The sequence below is a fragment of the Meleagris gallopavo genome, chromosome 3 (assembly GCF_000146605.3).
Source record: "Meleagris gallopavo isolate NT-WF06-2002-E0010 breed Aviagen turkey brand Nicholas breeding stock chromosome 3, Turkey_5.1, whole genome shotgun sequence".
Taxonomy (NCBI): domain Eukaryota; kingdom Metazoa; phylum Chordata; class Aves; order Galliformes; family Phasianidae; genus Meleagris; species Meleagris gallopavo.
In genome coordinates, this window is record NC_015013.2 from 7520279 (window position 1) to 7528917 (window position 8639).

Below are 8639 nucleotides of genomic sequence, written 5' to 3' on the forward strand. Positions count from 1 at the left end.
CACTCTACTAATCAATAGAGAACACATTTGATGAATTTTATCAACAGCAAACAGCGTGCATCTGAAACTGTGACAGTAGAGTTGCACTAGTATGCAGTAACAACATTGCAGTGCTACATTATAAGGCTTACTTAAGTTGATAGCTTAATATTGTTAAGTCATGTCAACTTAATCAACAGATGAAACTGACAAGTCAATACAACTTTTCCCCATTTTCTCACCTACTACCACCCCAGAAAACAGAACGGTTGGTTTAGAAGCAGCCTCTGTTTCAGAACTAGTTTCATCCTTAGAAGTTACAAGTCTGTGACATGCTACACTTACCTAATATCAAAATCCATTGAGAAGGCAGTGCTCATCTGTATGGGAAGTGCTGAGTCATGGCCTGATCCTCTGATTGATAACCTGAGGCAAGCAATGAGCCAGCCCTGGGAGCACAGGTGAAGGCAATTTAACCTGAGACCCATTTAAGAGCTGACTACCAGTGGGGAAGGATCTCTTCTGGAGTTTTGTAGTGAGCCTAGGATGCAGGTAAGCATTCTATCTATTCTCTTTTTGTTATTATAACCTGCTTAGCCAAATTCTCTTGTTTGTTTCATATTTATAACATCTTTATATTCATTGATTGTACGCTATCTTAACAACAAAAGTGCAGATTCTGCCTATGCTAAATACTTAAGAATATGAAATGAAAAGAATGATGTTTTTTAAAGAAGTTACCTTTGTATCAGTCTTCTTCTGCTTTTGTGATAAATATAACTGTATGAGTTGCAAATCCTCCTGAATACATTTCTATGACTTTCATTGTTCTGTTCTCTGTAACTTTTTATTATACAGTAAAGGTATATTATTACACAATAAAAGTTACAGAGGAGGACACGCTGTATAGAAGTGGTGTTTCTAAAAAAGCAAATAAATACAGAGCTACAAAGCACTGCAAAATCAAGAGATCTTAGGTAACAAAAGTTACCCTTATATATGATGCTTGAGATTATTCAATTATAGCTTCCTTCCCTGCTCTTAGTTCCATTACCTATTCTTCCCCTTGCACAGAACTGCAGCCCTTGAGTGGATCTGCAATCTGAGTGCTTCAGTTTTCATAGAACTTAGTTGCAGAAACTGAAAGTCTGAGAAATGGGCAAAGGAAGTTCTTGAAGAATTTGATATCATTCTATGTACTTCACACAAATACCTTCAGAATGATGACTTCTGTTTCCAAATACTTCCAACTACCCAACCTGTCTGGTAAAACAGGATGGCTTTTTGACAAGGCTTAAAACATTATTCCAAAGCTCAGTGAATAATCAAATGCTTCAGAAGACTGACATCCTTATTTTAAATAAAGCCAGATCAATTTTTGAGAGTGAAATAAGGAATTCATATCAATTAAACATTAAATGAGACAAAAAGATTTTTTTGAATATGATGGCACAAGCACCAGAGATAATTACACACAACTAAGATTAAAAGCATCTAAAAGCAGCATTTTTAGAATAATTTTGTAGATGGAAATGTAAATTAGCATCTACAATTTAACATGGCAAGACTGCAGGCAGTAATTAAATCTTGAAATTTTCACGTCCTTTTTCTTTTTAAGAGAGCTGGTCTGATCTATTTGCAATTGGCCACTACCAGAAACAGGATACTGGACAAGTGGGTCTTCAGGCCTGATACAATACAATGCAATCCCAAGTGCTTAGACAATTCTGATGTTATTGAAATCTGTATTTTCTACTTTCATAAAAGTGTATTCCAGATTCTCTCAAAATTAGATATTCAGAAAATAAAACTGAAAATGTTCTAGTCTTTTTAGAAGCTCTTCATTTTAGTTTTTCCCAGCAGTCATAACATGTGAGATTAAGTTTACACTAGTTCTATATACATGGAAACTCCCCATGTTCTTAGAATTTGCAAGTACTGCAGGATTGTATGAAACCTATTTAAGAGATCTCCTAAAAATAACAATGAGTAGCAAAGCACACAAATGTGGCAGAGAAATTCATCCCTAGTATCTGAGGATCTTCACTAGAACTGGTAGAAAAGGTGGGCATACTACTAAAGCAAGAGAAAGATGGAAATATCTTCTTACTCCAAATACAGCTTTTCAAATACATTAAGCAGTGAGAGATTTTGTATATTGGAAGAAGACACAGAAAGCTCCTACAGAAACCAGAAGAATCAGGAAGGATTCTTGTGAAGGTTACAATTAGGACAGAGAACCACAGAGCTCAGTCCTGCACTGCACCACACCACACAGCTGATGCTGTTTGCCCCTTCAGTGGGGTTTGAAATGAAAGGTCTGGTGGGGACCAGATCAATGCAGAGGTAGCACTTGCTGTAGCTGCCTTTCTCTTTTTGCCACAAATAAACTACAGACCTCACTGCTTCATTTCCAAGAGAGAAGCTGTCAGAAGCAGGCACAGGAACTTTCTGAATCTTTTCAGCCAGGCAAGTCAAATCTTGCCATTTCCTGCCCACCAGGAGGAGCAGCAGCAGTGTCACAGCAACAGCCCTACCCTCCTCCCCCTCACTAACCACCACCATGCCTCAACCCCACGCATATTCTGTACTTCCCAGCCCTGTCAGTGCTTCTAATGAGCTACACAGTGGTAATCTGCAACGTCATTTTTGCAGCTGTCTGCATCAAATCACATTATTTACTGCTTGCATTACATTATCATTTACGTTACACCATTTACGTTACCATTTATTGCCAATGTCTCAAATATTCCCAGATAATTCAAACTATTCCAGGTAACAGCAGAAGATTGCAAAAACTGGCTGTCTGAACACCTGGATGTGTCTTATTTTTACCATCACCTTCTTGCCACACTTCAATAAAGTAGTATTGCTCAGTAGCCTTCTGTAACCAAGTATGCCCCAGGAAAACAGTAAGTTAATGTAATCAATATTTGTGGCTTAAGCACAGGTAGTGATTCTAACTGTCTGAACACAGAAGGGAAAAGTCAAGGTATTCTGGGTGTCAGTGTGTCAGCTGAAAAATACTTTAGTAGCACTAGGAAGTTGCACTCAGTGCTTGCTACAACAACAGGAAAACCAGAAAGCAAACAGGAGGGAGCTTCAGAAAATTTTTACTAGGATACGCCTTGTAAGAAACCTGATCACAGAGAATTGCTATTTTTACAATACCTGTATTGTTGCTGAGTAGCAACAATCTTTAAAAGCTTTCAAAACCAAGAACTGGACACTGGGGTCCATTCATCAGCTGCTTTTCAAACGTGACTTTAAAACCACAGTGAAATAATGCTGCTCTCCCAGAGTAGTTGCTGCTTTGAGACTGGCTGGGCACTGGACTGCTTATGGATGGTTGTGAGTGACTGCTTTTGCATTACTTGTTTCTTCCTTTCTCCTTCAGGTGTTAAACTGCCTTCTTTGAACCATCCACTTTTATTCATTCTGTTCTGTCCCACTGAAAAATGCTGTGGAGGTGCTCAGCTGGTGGCTAGAAATAGCCTAATGCTCTGGAACTAAAAAATTTAGTATAAAATTATGTACACATGTAAATATCTTAATAGTAGCATTTGCTTTCTTACCTCTCCAGCTTTTGCACAATCTTTGGCTCCTTTATGAAGGGCAGCCCAAGCATCTTCATATCTGAAGAGAAGATAGATAAATGACTTTTTTTTCCCCCAGCTATATCCTCTTTATAAACAACAAGGATTTATGGGTGCTGGTGTCCTCGTACTTACAGGGATTACAGAAATACAGTTTTGAAAGCTGTCAAATTGTCTTAGAACAGTAAATACCAGGATGACATACACAGTATGAAGCAATTCCTTTCAAAAAGAAATTAATCTGTTTGTATTTCTGTTTTGTAACTGCTAGCACATAATAAGATCTAAATGGACCCAGACTTACTTATGAAACTATGGACTACAGGCTTAAGCAATACTTGGAGCTCAATTCCATTAAGAAAATGAAACAAACAAGCGAATGGGACTAATAATTTGTCCCTCTTTCCCCCAAAAAAAGTGAAGACATGTTTTCAAAGACACAAACAGAAAGGATATTTACAATGCAGGTAGTTCTCATTACTCATAAAAGATGTGATGAAATGCACATGGAAAACACTTTATTTTCACGGCAATGACAAGAATATTGTCTATAATTCCATTACAACAGAAGTAAATCAAATGTAAGAAAATTGTAAGACCGCAAATTTAAACTACAGGCTGGGCCTCACTGTTGCTATCCTTTCTCCTCATGCATTAGACCCGAAGTTATCTTTCAATTGCTTCTTTTCATACGCTGCACCTAATTCACCAAAATTACAGTACTTAAGAATTGTGCAAGCTTTAAATATATTTATTATCTGCTAATTAACCGCACTCTACTCATTGCAGAAGATCAAGAAAACAGTATCACGAACACATTCATTTTCTTCTCATTTTCTTCACCTAGTGAAATCAGTTGTGAAATAACACTAACAAAGAAATAGAAGCTCATACCTGCTCAGTAATTTCAGTCCAGCAGAAAACTCTGGTGAATGCTGAGCAGTTCTATAAGGAAAATGTAAATGTAGAAATGTTATTTAACAGAAGGCTGTTATACACTATGTAGGCATCTACTCTGCCCTGGTAAGGCCTCATCTGGAGTACTGTGTCCAGTTCTGGGCTCCCCAGTACAAAAAAGACAGGGATCTCTTGGAAAGAGTCCAGCGGAGGGCCACAAAGATGGTGAAGGGCCTGGAGCATCTCCCCTATGAAGAAAGGCTGAGTGAACTGGGTCTGTTTAGCCTTGAGAAAAGAAGACTGAGAGGGGACCTGATCCAGGTTTATAAATATCTGAGGTGTGGCGGCCATAGCGGTGAGGCCAGTCTCTTTTCAGTGGTACGTGGAGACAGGACGAGGGGAAACGGACATCAGCTGCAGCATAGGAAGTTTCGCACGAATGTGCGTAAGAACTTCTTCACGGTGAGGGTGACGGAGCACTGGAACAGGCTGCCCAGGGAGGTTGTGGAGTCTCCTTCTCTGGAGATATTCAAGTCTCGCCTGGACGCCTACCTGTGCGACCTGGTGTAGGGAACCTGCTTTGGCAGGGGGTTGGTCTCGATGATCTCTAGAGGTCCCTTCCAACCCCTACAATTCTGTGATTCTGTGATACACACAAGCGTGCGTTTGACAGATATGCTAAGCACAGGAATGCTTGCTAGTGCTCACTTTCACGTTTTGTCAATTCATGTTTAAAGTGCATGACATAGCATGTGTTAAAGAATATTCCAAAGCTGGTCTTCCCCATTATTTTGTGGTAGTTCATTCTTAACTGTTCCTGACTATTTGATTGAAAACTGCTCACATGAGACTCTTTCTTGTATAATTGACAAGTATGCAGGATGAGCACTGTTTAAAGTTATAATAGTGGACAGAAACATTCTAAAAATAAGACTATCAAGTTCTTATTATCCTCATTAAAAAATTTTAATGATACATGCTCCAATAAATAATAAGCTAAAAAAATGTTTGGCAGTCTAGTGCGCTACTGATTTCTTATTTGATGCATTCATTGTTAACAGCCTGAAACATGAAGGTAACTTACCATCAGGTAAAGAAAATAAACACAGCAGCACTTTTAAAGATGCATTATGTGAAGATCTTAATGTCATCCAAGATTAGTCTCTTGGAAGATTATCCATGATTCTTAAAGGTTCTTGCAATAGAGATGGTACTTACATTTTGTACAATAAATGGTTTGTTTTTGTTTTTACACTAAAAAAATTACAAACAATTTTAGTACGTGAAACTCAGACTGTAGAAAATTACATCTCTGTTTACTGCCATCTTTTGCAGAGTATTACAATCAAAAATTATTTAGGCATATCGAAGTTCTATTAAGCCAAGTATATAATCAAAATGAGAATATTTTCTGTTACTAAAATAATATTCTGCAAAATTCAATATAAATATTTTTGTAAATGGACTATAAGAGCCCTTTTTATATTTTTCTTTAACAGTAACATCTAGGATTAATGCTATACATTAAGGTGCATATAAGTACCTCTGTCTGCTTTTTTTTGCTTCTCTTGATTTATCGCCCAAAGTCTTCAACCTATAAATCAAAACACGTAAGTATTAGACATTTCCAACAGAGAACAGCTTGTCTGAACACATAACACGTTAATTCCAGTCTATTACATTTGATTTTATATCAGCTTATTTCAGAATTGAATCAAATTTCACTTGATTCTGCACAGACTGTGATATATAATTATTGCCACCTACACTGATTCTGAACAGTAAGATTTTTCTACAAATGCATTGAGTAACTGGGGACAAAAAAAAAAGTTTATCAGGAGCTACGTATTCAAGTCATTCAGCTCTGGATACTACTTCCCTTAGAAAACAAGTATAAATATCTCTGCATACAGATAGCCAAACCATGCTGAAGATGCCTCCTACAAGAATTCACATATGCCAAGGACAAGCATGACAGTCATATAGACATATTTGCACCCACTTGCCATAACTCTGTCAACAGAAGACTAGTATGAGTACTTTTTATTTGCCAGCTACCACAGTGCACTGCTAACTAGGCAAAAGTTAGGTTTGTTTCACCTACGGCCAGTTTCAAAGTGACTGGTATCTTGCTTCTTTAAAATCAAATTTCTTAAACAACAAAACCAAGAAAAAAAATAAATAAACAAGAACAAATATTCCCCCTTTCTTCCCTAATCAATAAAAAATACCAACGAACAAATAACAAAGAAAACAAAGCCCTCCGCTACTACCACACGGCTCTTTGCACTTTTATTTTTCAGTCAACCTGTATGTGTTTGCTAGGCTATCACAAGAGAGTGTGGAACAAAAAGTTGCTTGTTCTCTGCCCACCAAGATGATGCATGTCCTCTGGCATCCCAGCTGACTGGAACAACAGGAGATAGGATGAAATAAAGGATGCAAATAAGAGCAAAATGAAAGTGACCCATGAGCTCCAAGGATCTGCTCTAGACGCTACACAGAGACACGTGATTCGGAGCTACCCAGTGCCTGAGCAACACCCCTGATGCAAAGATAACCCAGCTGCATCTAGAATAAGTTCAACCACTCCCACAGTCTTCACCACCTTCTAGGAACTGATTGACTATCTAAAAAAAGACACATTAAGGTAGGTCTCCACTCTCTGTTTGAGAGCTGCTCTAAACAGTCAACCAAGTAGCAACAAGCACAGCACTCTGAGGAACACTGTTCCAGAAGACACTGCAATTTGCCCTTCTCTCCAATCACGTTCCCCAGTATGCACCTCTGCCTGTAAAAGCAGCATTCTGCTGCATGCAGGGATTGAACAAAATGCTGGGTCACAATTGCCAGCTCTTTTATTAGGATGTGTGTCATGCAGTCAGAAGTAAAGGTTAAAGGATGCATCACCAGGCTTCATAACATTGACTTCCTTTCAGCAATGCTCTCTGTACAAAGTACAGGCAGCGTGAACCACAGCACTCAATCTGATAGAAGCATACAAATTGCTGCCTGAGCACAAAGACAGCTTGCCTCTTTTTTTTTTCTTTTCTCCTCCTCCTGTAAAAGATTGCTCGCAGATAAATGGGTCAAAAATCTAGACACCTCACTCACAGGAGACACAGACATAGATAGGAGGCACATCTGAGCAGGGGAATGAGAACTCATTTTTTTCATACGTTGGCTAACAACTTCGAAGTTCTCCTTCTGACCCCAGATTTGGTGTTTTTCAGCTGTAAATAAGTGCTCCCTTATCATTCGGAACAGATACCCTCCTTAGAAGCCCTGGAAAAGATGGTACAGAAGATCCAACTGCTCCAACTGTATTCACGTACAGTTAACAAGTCAGTCGCTTTTACTGCTACTTCAGAGAATAACTCAAAACGTGATGGCTTTGAGATTGCATCATCTAGCGAGGGAAATGGGGGTGCAAAGCAGGACAATTCTGCTGGCAATATGGGAGAAAGACCAATGCTCTTCACAACCTCTGGCTACCAGGTCTCCAAGATGCACTTTATGGCAACAAAGATGCACTAAAAAGGGGTCACCCTGAGAAAAACCATTAACGGAGCTCCTGAAACACAAAGATGGAAATGATAAAAGCTGCTCCCAAAGCAGAACAAAACAAAGCAACGCAAGGAAGGAGGCAAATTAGAGTCCACACAAAAACATACTGACTCTGCTGTAACAGACGCCAGACGAAGTTAAATGACCGTCAGATCGTTTCATCACGCAAATGACACCATTTCTAAAAGAAATGGGGGGGCTGGGAGGTTGTGCAGCGTTTGGATGCTGCCAGGTTAAAACACAACAACACGGAGTCTACCCTAAAAAGAGCTGGTGAGGGAACACAGGGGCGGTATCTCGTACTTTGTAACGCACACTGCTTCCACTCATCCTGCGCTCCTTTCCCTCACGTGACAGCAACTCCCGTCTCTCAAGGAAAAGAGAAGCTTTTCAGCCGCCAGATCACAATTACGTTAATTCTGACCCGGAGGTCAGCCGCCTCATAAAACGTTTATTCAGGCTCGTCCATCGATCCCAGGCATATCTTCGCCCTCTCTCCAAACAGCGGTCTATTCCTCTCCTCCAGCCCCGGCTCGCCGCTGTCTTCCCAGCCCCTCGGGGCCCATGCCCCTCGGTTCCCGGCCCACCAGCGGCAGGCAG

The 8639-nt window shown here is 39.6% G+C and overlaps 1 protein-coding gene across 1 annotated transcript in view; it reads right to left on the minus strand.

Annotated features, from left to right (window-relative positions):
* The window catches only part of DTNBP1 (dystrobrevin binding protein 1), a 65719-nt gene extending 59653 nt beyond the window's left edge, over positions 1–6066 (minus strand). Inside the window, exons 1-3 of the mRNA XM_010708322.2 lie at positions 6016–6066; positions 4470–4520; positions 3555–3615 (exon numbers count right to left, since the gene is read on the minus strand). The gene's annotated coding sequence lies outside the window, so the exon portion shown is untranslated. The remainder of the gene's footprint in view (positions 1–3554; positions 3616–4469; positions 4521–6015) is intronic.
* Positions 6067–8639: the final 2573 nt, after the last annotated feature.